Genomic DNA, 12841 nt, shown 5'->3' on the forward strand with positions numbered 1-12841 from the left:
CATCCTTCTCGATTTTTGTGGTTGCAGCCTGCAAATCATGTTTCTCGTCCTTGTTCTTCTTCTTGCGAGGACACTGCATAGTGTAGTGACCAAATTCACCACACCGAAAACGTTTGACCTTTGACACGTCATTCTTCTTCTTTCATTGCTTTTGCATGCTTCTAATTCCCCTTTGATGCAAGCGCTAAATTCTCTTCCTCCTCCTTGGGCTTCATCCCACTGTTGTTGTTTCCATCAAGTTTGCACTTGACTAAGTCTCGCCTCATCTCTTCCTGCTAAAGAGCGGCCCACATCCCTTCTGATCTAGGGTTACCCCCGCTTTACACCCATAGTATGCATTAACATGCATCCACACTTCTGTCCCAGGTATTTAACTCTGCAATGGAGTCAAATCTTCAACCATACATGGTTAAGGGCCTTTTTTCCATAGTTCCTTTGTTATCAGAACCAATCACCCCGCCTTAAACCTCCTATCGGGACTATATCAACCCTCGAGCCTTTGTATAAGACTTTGATTAAGGTCTTTTCATTAATCCTTCTTATCAGAACTTAAGAAACCCTTCAGAACCTTTATATAACCCATAATTCACATATATATAACCATCCCCCTTTAAACATTGGTTACGTATGGGTTTAACATATGAATACACTATCGACGCTCTTTTCCCTTATAACTCTTTTACAAAGGAAAATACGCACAAACCATACCTTCTGCCTTTGTACGGTTTCTGCACGGTTCCCGATGCTACACCTTTATTGCAATCGCTATCGGCTATCGGGACTTTTGTAGGCCACATTACATATGTGCCTCATCACCCCTTCCCCTCCGATATGCGACTATCGGAAGTGTTTCAACACTTTAACATAATACGAAGGGAATACATGGAATTTCTGCTCCGAACACATATAGCGGACTTCAAACTCATTAGACCCACGACTATATTTATCGTCGGGTCCGTATCTTATCGCTCCACTGCGCTGCTCTGACCTCCGCCTTCTTTGATCGTCGATTTATCGCTATCGGCGTATCGGCATTCCATTGTACCGCACCTTGACTGCTTCAAAGCGCTAATATGCAATTTAACCACTCTCTATAATAATTCAAGTCCGGAACTCAATTCTGACTGTGTTTTGTGTCGTTTCTTAGTGTAAACTGGGTTTTACACTTGCGGGACTTAATATTTATAAATAATTCCTCTGATGCGATATTTCGCCTTCCTCTTCAGTGATATCATCTAGACCGTTGATCTTTCAGATCAAACGGCTCCTGTGCATGCCTCTTCACTTCATTGTTCATCCCTTTTACTTGATTTTTCCGCGATTTCTTCAATTTTACTTCTGTGGTTTGGTTCTTCTGAAGGTTCTCGTCCTCTGCTATTTCGCTTTGCTCTCTCCCTCCTGGCTTAACTTCGCATGCCCTTTGATCACTGTCCTCTTGATCCTTCGAATGGATTCAATGATCCATTGCAAATCTCTGTATCATTTTCTCCCTCTGCGTGCTCTGCAGAACTCTGCCTGCAACCCCTGTTACAGAACCTATGAGTTCAAATACAATTCAACACTCGAAACACGCATTCCCACTTGAAATTGGGTTGATTGTATTAATAAACATCAACAATGATTACAGAATGAGACCTTTGTCTCACACAGGCTTGTTCTTCACTATTGTGGCCTCTCTTTTTTTACTTTCCCCGTAGGCTTACATATATGCCAGACAGTTCCGTTGAATTGATCCTGGTTCGACTCCTAAATCTATTGAACTGCCTCCTAAATCCTCTCGGTCCTCTATGTCCACTTCTAGGTTCAATTAATTCCTAAAGTCTCTCCTTAGTTCCTCGAATCATGGAACTGTTTAAGAGTTATATTTGATTTTGAACTCTTTTGTCATTACTCCCACTCATGTCCTCCTTATTCGAGAGCATTTACAAGATATCTCACACTATCTGATTTATTCCTATTCTATGCACTTAAAAGCCTAAATTACATCAATTTATCACTTAGGAATCCAACTTCCTAAAAATACATGACCCCCTATGTCTACTTAATTACAATGGTTTTTCTCTTGGGTGAATGCTCCTACATCAGACTCCCAAAGTAGAAAATATTCATGATCTCCTGATCATGTGTCTTCTGGTCTTGGTCTTCCTGGATCCCACACTTTGTTTTGTAACTGTCCACATGCTTTGTTCCCTTGTTGTTGTACTTCTGTTGTCTTTTGCTCCATCTTTTTCTTCTTGTCAATCAGATCCAAGTTCTGATTGATCTTTCTTCTTGTTGCTACCATTTTCTTCCATTTGGACTGTTTCATCATCAGCTCCCACATTTCTTCAATCTCTGTCTCTAGTACATCTTTGGACTGGTTCATATTCTTCTTCATATGTCTGCCTCCTTCTCTTTGCTTCAGGTTGTTGTTGTTGTCCACTAGTTCTTCAATCTGTAATTGGTTACTTTCTCTTTGTAGCTGTTGGTTTACTTTTTCTTTTTATTTTGCTCTTGTTCCAACTTTTTCTTTGTTTACTCCAACTTTTGCCTTGTTTGCTATGCTGACTCTTGTTGTGTCTCCTATGCTCACTGCCTCCCTATCATCCTTACCCTCTTTCATGACTAAATCATGACTGTTTAGCACTCTCTCCAGCAATTTAACTTCTTTGTTCCATGGATTGAATTCTTCCACAAAATCTCCTTCTTTCATCTTTAAGTGGCTTAGCTGTGCCAAATCTCCTCCAGCATTTGCAACAAAACCTGCACTCACAAAACACTTGTTAAAATTAAAAACACAAGGTTGTTTTGCTTTGTTTTCCTTTGGAAACAATTCAGTTTGTTGCACTGTTTCTTTCTCCTCTTTTAGCACATTAGTATGTTGATTTGAACTCTCAAAAGAATTCATGAGGCTGTCCATTAGTCTCTCTTTCATACCATCTTCTTCAATGATATCTCTCTGCTTTTGTCCATTGTAGTGAACTCCTTCTTCTGCAGTGTCAATCTGCTAAACTCTCATTATCATTTCCTTTTTCTGATGACTGTCATTCATGACAATTCTTTTGTCTTCCCTTTTCAACAATCTCTCTTGAACATCTCTCCTCTGTCTTTCCAACTCCCTTCTTTGAAAATCTAATTTTCTATATAACTCAATAATTTCAATTGGAGTAGATTTTGGAAATTTCACACAGTTCTCCATACCTTCCTTTGTTATGGATAGATCATTAGATGTCCTTTCTCCCTTTGCTAAGTCTTTTTCATAGACTTCTTCTTCCTTAACATCTTTCAGTAGATGTCCTCCTTCTTCAGTACATTTTGCCTTGTTGTCCCTTTGTAATTCTTCTCCTAGAGTTATTATTGTCTCATCATCTTCATTAACATTCCCCTGCATTTAGTTTTCATCAATAACATTAATCAAACTCATTTAATTACCTTTCTGAGACAATATTTCTTCATTCTTCATCATAATAAGATCCTGATTCCTCATTTCTATGACAGCTTCTATAGACTCATCCATAGACCTTTTCTTTTGTATGCAGTCAAATTCCTCCTCTTCTGAAAAGTTTTCTTTGTCACATTTTATTTCTAGATCTTCATCTCCTCTGAAGATATCTTCAAAAGCCTGCTTTTCTCCTGCAATACCTGCCATCATATACAAACTATTAGTTTTAAAAATATAAGACTTTATGGTCTCATTTGATGGTTCAGCCATCATATCTCCTTGTTGTTTTAAGTTCTCTTTATGACTTAGAAATTCTTCGATGGTCTCTTCTTCAATCTTCTCAAGCCCTTCACTTGGTTGCTTGATATCATCCTCCAACTGCATTTGAGACCTATCTATCTCATCTTCTTCCAAAACAGAATTTAGATTCTGCTGGTCTTCTTCCTCCTTTATGACAATATCAGCAAATTGTCCTTCCTTACATGTTTCACCTGCAAACATACACAAATTGTCAGATTTAAAACCATGTGACCCTTTGGCCTCACTTGAAGTTTCAGTCTTCAAGTCTTCATCTTCACTTTCTCCCAGAATTTCTCCTTGTTCTGGTTCACAAATGGACTCTTCCATTTCTAACTCAACTTCCTTGAGTTTTTCCCTCAGCCACTTCACTTGCTTTTGTTGTAGCCTTCTCTGCATCTCATGCCACTCTACTGGCTTCCTCCTCAAGACCCAACCTAGTCTCTGGCTTTCCTCAAGCATTCTCCTTAATGCATTGAGTTGTTCTTTTAACTCTGCAATCTCCTGGTCAATTTCCTCTTGACTCATCCTCTTGCCATTTGCCTTGGCATCCTTCTTCTCATATCCTCTGTTGTGGCTTCTCTCTGAACCTCTGCTATGACTATCAGTAGCCATCTTCTTCTCTTCTTTCTTCATGAGCTCCTCTGCAACAAGCCTCTGCAACAGCTAGTCCTCCTCGTTGTAATCTTACCTCACTAAGCTCTCCTCACTCAGTCTTTTGGTAAGCATGGTCCTCTATCTGGAACCTCCTCTTGAGCAACACCTTTGCTCCTTCTAGGCTTCTGCAATCTCTCACTCTCTCTTGAGAACACTTCAGTTGTCCTCTCTGTCTAATCTCTTGTTGGATTCTTCAGGTTCACTGCCACTTTTCCCTTCAGAGTATTCTCCTTACTCTGTCTTCAGGAACACATCTAGTTCTCCTCTCACAGCTTATTTTGCTGCCACTTGTGCATTAGTATAAAAACACACATTCTCAATTTAAAACAGAACATATTACCTCACCTTCAAGATCTTAGGATGATCTTGTTTCACCATTCCACCTGTACTTTGAATGGATTGCCCTCTGTTTTTGTTTCCAAGTCCTCTTCCCTTCAGAACTTGCATTAAACAATCTTGCTTTCTCCTTCCTTCAAGGAATCCTTTGTTCCTGTTTATTCCAAGCCTCTACTGGACTGCTACAGTCTTCCAAGAACTTCAAAAGTTCCCCTTACAGTCTTCTGTTGTATTCTCTATCATTCATCAATTAACTTATGCACGTGACCTTCTTCTGTGTGCAAACTCCCTTTCGCAGAAATCTTTCCTTGCTCTAATTTCAAACCTGTTCTGATTACAAACCTGCTCTGATACCACTAATGATGCAGGGTTACCCCCGCTTTACACCCATAGTATGCATTAACATGCATCCACACTTCTGTCCTAGGTATTTAACTCTGCAATGGAGTCAAATCTTCAACCATACATGGTTAAGGGCCCCTTTTCCATAGTTCCTTTGTTATCGGAACCAATCACCCCGCCTTAAACCTCCTATCGGGACTTTATCAACCCTCGAGCCTTTGTATAAGACTTTGATTAAGGTCTTTTCATTAATCCTTCTTATCAAAACTTAAGAAACCCTTCAGAACCTTTATATAACCCATAATTCACACATATATAACCATTCCCCTTTAAACATTGGTTACGTATGGGTTAACATATGAATACACTATCGACGCTCTTTTCCCTTATAACTCTTTTACAAAGGAAAATACGCACAAACCATACCTTCCGCCTTTGTACGGTTTCTGCATGGTTCCCGATGCTGCACCTTTATCGCAATCGCTATCGGCTATCGGGACTTTCGCAGGCCACATTACACATGTGCCTCATCACCCCTTCCCCTCCGATATGCGACTATCGGAAGTGTTTCAACACTTTAACATAATACGAAGGGAATACATGGAATTTCCGCTCCGAACACATATAGCGGACTTCAAACTCATTAGACTCGCGACTATATTTATCGTCGGGTCCGTATCTTATCGCTCCACCGTGCTGCTCCGACCTCTGCCTTCTCCAATCACCGATTTATCGCTATCGGCGTATGGGCGTTCCATTGTACCGCACCTTGACTGCTTCAAAGCGCTGATATGCGATTTAACCACTCTCTATAATAATTCAAGTCTGGAACTCAATTCTGACTGTGTTTTGCGCCGTTTCTTAGTGTAAACTGGGTTTTACACTTGCGGGACTTAATCTTTATAAATAATTCCTCTGATGCGATATTTCGCCTTCCTCTTCAACGATATCATCTGGACCATTGATCTTTCATATCAAACGGCTCCTGTGCATGCCTCTTCACTTCACTGTTCGTCCCTTTTACTTGATTATTCCGTGATTCTTCAATTCTACTTCTGTGGTTTTGATCCAGGTGGATGTTGGTGGCCACCCACCTATCCCATTTGGACCCCCACAACTGTCTCTTTCAGTTTTTCAGTTTCCTTAATTATAGCGCAGTTTACTATTTTTAGCAGTTTTTCGGGTCCTAAACTTCCGGAGCCATTTTTTTTAGGTAAAAAATCTTCTTTTCCGTCGTAGTCCTCGGAGAGATCTTTCCAACGGGCTATCATGCGTGTCAAACGGAGATTGTATGCCAAAGTTACGACCCTGGGAAGTTGATGTACCAATTTACCCAAACGGGGCCCATAGTTTGGCGTTTCATCTTCTAGGGTTAGGTTTTGGAATGTTAAGGGTTTTCCATTGTTTCTCAATAATAAATAGGTCTTCGAGCCTCATTGTAAACACAGTTCGAAACAGTTCAGAGGCATGTAGCCGACACATCTCTTCTCAGAGATAAGCTACCATCGCCCTAGCTGGGTTATTTCTATTTGTAAGCATATTTCAGTATTCTCCATTAATGAAATGAAGTATTATTTCCGCTGCATCTCTGTTTTTATGGTTATCGCATCTCTGTATTTATGGTTATCTCTGTAATCTATTGCGTTCCTGCTTAAATCTGGATCAGTGGTATCAGAGCGGTCTGCTTTTTCTCTATTTTTCTTTGCATGTCCCCAACGAGGTCGGGATATAAGGAGTTAGCGCTTGAATTGGTCGAACCTTTGCAAGACCAGCCTCGCAAATCTCGACGACCTCCCATGGCGGATGAGAAGAAAGACGAGGGGGCAGGAGATCCTATCAGAATCTTGCTCGAAGAAGCCCTCGAGCGGCAAAGGAACGCGATGATGGATAGCTTTGCGCAGATCCTTCAGCGGCTACCTAGAGGCGACGCATCGGCTTCCAACAGCTACTCTGGAAACGCCACACCGTTTAAGGTACAAGTTAATTTTGAAATCCCCATCTTCGAGGGTCAAATAGACGCAGATGCCGTAGATAAATGGTTAAATTTGCTAGATGGGTATTTTTTTGTTCATGAATTTTCAAGTCGGGAAAAGATTGTTTTCGCTCTTCTCAAAGCAGCCCCCCACGTCAAGGACTGGTGGGAAACATACTGCGAGCAGAAGGATGAAAGTACAGGCTCACTGTTTTCAGCCGCCCCCACATGGAATGACTTCCGGGATGCCATCAAGGAGCAGTACTACCCTGTCAAAAGCTATGAGGACAAATACATTAAATGGACCACACTACGGCAAGGATGAGACCAAGATGTATCAGAGTTCACAAATATTTTTCATACCCTTCGCACACAGTTGGGTATCAAAGATTCAGAGCTGCATCTGGTACTCAAATACCGTGGCTGCCTACACAGATACATCCAGGAAGAGATGGAGTTCTTGAACATCTCCTCACTCGGCACAGCATACTGATACGCTGTCAAAATCGAGCAAAAGTTCAAACAGAAGAAGCGAGACTTTGGATCTGCAAATCCGAAGCCCAAAGGACAAAGCCAAGGCGGGGTGACCCAAGACAACCCCTCTAAGCTGCAAGAAAAGAACAACACCACGAAGCCGAAGAAGGACACAGGAAAGTGGTGTGAGTTCCACAAGAGTCCCACTCATAACACAAGTGAGTGTCGGACCAAGCAGTCGCTGGTGGCCGAGTTGAAGGCTTCCGAATCAGATGCATGTTCTGACTCTGAGCTGGAACCCGACAAGGGGGATGGCAAAGGGAAGCAAATCATTGATGCGGATCCTAGTGCCACTGTTGCCACTGCCAAGATCCAGAAGAATGAGCCCGAAGAGCCAAAGGAGGGGGAACGTCTTTTCCACTCGCAGATGTGGGTGAAGGGTTCGCCGCTGCAATTCATTGTCGATAGTGGCATCCAAAAGAACCTCGTTTCAGCAGAGGTCGTGAAGCGGTTGGGCCTACCAACTACGCCACACCCACAACCGTACAGTATCAGGTGGCTTCACGAAGGACGAGATCTCAAAGTTCACCTATTAGGCCAGCCATATTTGTGGAGGCGACATGCTGTGTATGAGTCAAGGCCTCGCGCTGTCATTATTTCTTTGGATAATTCATTATACAGGATACCCAAGGTAGCTCCACCTACCACCACCTCTTTGATCACTGCTAAGAAAGGCAGCAAGCTCATCTCACAGACTAGGAAATTTATTTTCTGTCTGGTTCGCTCCCAAAGTAAGGGGAAGATCGTTGCTACATCCATGACCCCCGCAAAGGGTTCCTCCACGCAGCAGCAGCAACATAGGGATACAGTCATGACAGAACACAGGAACAACTTCTCCTTACCCAGAGGGGTACCACACAAGTTTCAGGTGGGCGAAAAAGTTTGGTTACATCTGCAGAGAGAACGCCTTACCAGAACCCATCAGAAACTCGGACCGCTTCAACATGGTCCTTACACCAGTAACAAGGTTGTGGGCAACAATGCTTTGAAGCACAGCATTCCTCCATTCCTTCGCTTGCACCGATTGTTCAATGTGGACCATCGCCGACCATGCTTCCCACCATTTCTGGACACATCAGAGATTGCAGAACAGCTCACTGGAGACCCAGCTCAGCAGAAGCTTCCTCATCTCAAGGAGGAACTCAACACAATGGGGACCATTGCTTCCTAAGGGGGGAGGAATGATCCAGGTGGATGTTGGTGGCCACCCACCTATCCCATTTCGACCCCCACAACTGTCTCTTTCAGTTTTTCAGTTTCCTTAATTATAGCGCAGTTTACTATTTTTAGCAGTTTTTCGGGTCCTAAACTTCTAGAGCCGTTTTGAGGCCCTAAACGACGTTTTTTGGGAAATCTACCTCCATGATTTTTTAATTAAAAAATCGTCTTTTTCGTTGTAGTCCTCGGAGAGATCTTTCCAACGGGCTATCATGCGCGTCAAACGGAGATCGTATGCCAAAGTTACGACCCCGGGAAGTTGATGTACCAATTTACCCAAACGGGGCCCATAGTTTGGCGTTTCATCTTCTAGGGTTAGGTTTTGGAATGTTAAGGGTTTTCCATTGTTTCTCAATAATAAATAGGCCTTCGAGCCTCATTGTAAACACAGTTCGAAACAGTTCAGAGGCATGTAGCCAACACATCTCTTCTCAGAGATAAGCTACCATCGCCCTAGCTGGGTTATTTCTATTTGTAAGCATATTTCAGTATTCTCCATTAATGAAATGAAGTATTATTTCCGTTGCATCTCTGTTTTTATGGTTATTGCATCTCTGTATTTATGGTTATCTCTGTAATCTATTGCGTTCCTGCTTAAATCCGGATCAGGTTTGGTTCTTCTAAAGGTTCCCGTCCTCTGCTATTTCGCTTTGCTCTCTCCCTCCTGGCTTAACTTCGCATGCCCTTTGATCATTGTCTTCTTGATCCTTTGAATGGATTCAATGATCCATTGCAAATCTCTGTATCATTTTCTCCCTTTGCGTGCTCTGCAGAACTCTACTTGCAACCCCTGTTACAGAACCTACGAGTTCAAATACAATTCAACACTCGAAACACGCATTCCCACTTGAAATTGGGTTGATTATATTAATAAACATCAACAATGATTACAAAATGAGACCTCTGTCTCACACAGGCCTGTTCTTCACTAATGTGGCCTCTCTTTTTTGACTCTGCCTGTAGGCTTACATATATGCCAGACAATTCCATTGAACTGATCCTGGTTCGACTCCTAAATCTATTGAACTGCCTCCTAAATCCTCTCGGTCCTCTATGTCCACTTCTAGGTTCAATTAATTCCTAAAGGCTCTCCTTAGTTCCTCGAATCATGGAACTGTTTAAGAGTTATATTTGATTTTGAACTCTTTTTTCATTACTCCCACTCATGTCCTCCTTATTCGAGAGCATTTACAAGATATCTCACACTATCCGATTTATTCCTATTCTATTTACTTAAAAGCCTAAATTACATCAATTTATCACTTAGGAATCCAACTTCCTAAAAATACATGACCCCCTATGTCTACTTAATTACAATGGTTTTTCTCTTGGGTGAATGCTCCTGCATCACCTTCCCAATCCGACAATTTCTCTCTACCCAGGATACTCTAGACAAATACTTGTCATTCTTCTCAGGCTGAAATCAAGGCCAACCTCACCATTTTTGTAGGTTGAGGTGTTGATCCTACAACTGCCAACAAATCTCGGACTTCCTGAAGCTTTGATAGGAACAAATCAATCTGTTCCCCTTTCTCCATCCTTGCTAATCTCAGCTTCTCCTCCAAGTACATCTTCCGCTGCTTGGAAGATGCTTGATATAACGTAGCCAAGGCATCCCACATCTCTTTGTCCATCCCTTTTCCAGCAACGTGACATACAACATGATCCCTCACTCCATTAAGGATCAACCACTTGGCCTTCGCCATCTCGTCCTTGTACTTTTTGAGTGGATCTGCATCACTGAGTACAGCTACCACACTATCGACGTACATCTTGAGATCGTGCTCATCCAAAAGGCATGAGATCCTAGCCTTCTAGATCACATAGTTGGATGCTCCATCCAACCAATATTGATCTCTCAGCCCGTTAGCTGCCATCTCTGCCAACAAAATGTTGAATTGACTCCTCTCTCCTCAGTGTTGCTGCTAGGCTGGCCTATGCACTCCCTGCTGGAGTTAGTAGATCTGCTCCTCTCTATTGCTACTCTGCAAATGAGAAATCGAATTCCCTGGTTAGGAATTCTCTGAGGAATAAATTCCCTCAAACAATGTCTCCTTCCTTCTTCTGACGTTTTTTTGCCCCAACAACTGTTACAGAAAACTGCGTCTCACCGGAAACTACTCTGCACCAAAGCTTCTACTGTGTTGCCCCCTCTGTCGCTGACAAATCCCAATCTGGAAATCTTACCTCTATGTCGACTCACTTAGAGAGAGATCTTCCTTGAAAACCTTGCCCTCTTGGCTTGGACTGCACAATCCCTCTGGGGATTCGATCTTTTGCCAACATAGCACTTCGATCTCCCTCCTTCTCTTCAACGCTGAGCTCTTCTAATATACTCTATTGCTTCACCTATGCTCTGATACCATGTGAATATTTGGAGACCCAAATTTCTACTGCAAGAACTGATTAAGTTTCTTCTATTTGATAAATAACTGAACAAATTATTTATTGTGTTCTATGGTAAATATCGAAACCAATACATTGTAGCCTTCACTAATTAAATTATATGCGGAAACAAGAACTAAGCAAGAAGAAATACACAACACAAGTGACACTGTTGTTTTTGGACCAATGTCCCCGGAAAAACCCAATGTGGGAAAACCGGTGCAATAGCTGAGGGTTTGTATTATTAAGCAGTAATTTCTGAATACAATCTTTGGATGCCTTACTGGCTATCCAATACAAAGAATCTGACTAACAGAGAGATGAGTGAGATATACCTCACACTATCACTGGCAATCCAATATTGATCCAACCATTGAAGGGCTAGCCCCTGGCTGCTTTTGCGCAATCACTGCATTGCTTTGCGTCACAGCTTCTGGGGACTACGTCGCTCCTTTCGCTGATCGATTTGCCTCTAGAACTTCGAATTTTTTCCCTTCCGGTCTCACACCACAGCTTCTAACTCTAGAACTCGACTCTCCAACAAATTTCGAATCTCCTCTCAGGCTCTGTGTTGCCTCAGCGTGGCTCTACGCTGCACAGCGTGGTGCTTCGCTGCCTCTTCTAGATCTCTCTCTTCCTCCTTTGCGATGTATCCTCGGATCAGGGAACCTTCCTTCGGAGACTATCCCTACCCCTCACTAAAAGAAATTGCCTCAATCTCTTCTTCGACAACTGCTACACTGCTCTCTTGAGAAAATCGATCTCTGATCTCTCACTTGATGTGTCTTCCAAATGCCCATCAAGCCTCTTCTTATAATCTTTTCGTTGAGTAACCAATTGTCCATATTAGATTCTAATCAATGGCTCAAATCATTTTGGCTTGATCCTCATCTTCATCTAGAAGCTACACCCCTAGTTTAATTAATACCCTTTAATTATTTTAATTTCCTAAGTTTAGACTTAGGCCTCCATTAAAAATAATTAGTTATTTTAATAAAACCTTCTTCGGGTGGAATTTCTGAAAACGATTTCTCGGTATTTTGGAATACATGTGTCCTATCCTCCCTGCAAATTTTCAGGCTTAGAGCATATCTTATGCTACCATAAATCAACATTCTAGGGCTAAATTCAATGAAAATGGTTTTGATGGAGTAAGGGGGGATGACTAGGGCTTCCACTTTTAAAACCGTAACTATTTTTCTTGTGAGGGGAGAATTTAAATATAAGGAATGTACAATCATAGTTTCCTTACAGGTTTCAAAGAGAACTTTTTGGCATGCTATAATGGAGCAAGATTTCAACATAATTTTAGCATTTAATCATGGCATAAAATAGAAACACTACTTCACAAATACAATATGAAAAATATAGAAGTAAAGCATGAAAATTACAAAATTCTCTAAAGAAACACTTCATTCAATCCCAGGAAAATATCTCCACATAAAGATCCATCTCCAAGAGAATTTGCACCATAAAAACTCACATATTTACCCAAGTAGCGAAAAAAAGGACTAATTTGCACTCTTTTGCTAGAAAAAAATAATAATTGCGTGATGATGAAAATGAAATAAGGGGAACCTCTATTTATATGAGGCTTATAACCCTTATTTTTACAAAATTAAAATTAAAATCCCTAATACAAATTTGTTTGAGTTTTCAACAAGTGAGGTTGCAATCCA

This window comes from Pinus tabuliformis, chromosome 1_2 (genome assembly GCF_031772625.1).
Source record: "Pinus tabuliformis cultivar Carrire ecotype Pingquan chromosome 1_2, CPIR1, whole genome shotgun sequence".
NCBI classification, from domain to species: domain Eukaryota; kingdom Viridiplantae; phylum Streptophyta; class Pinopsida; order Pinales; family Pinaceae; genus Pinus; species Pinus tabuliformis.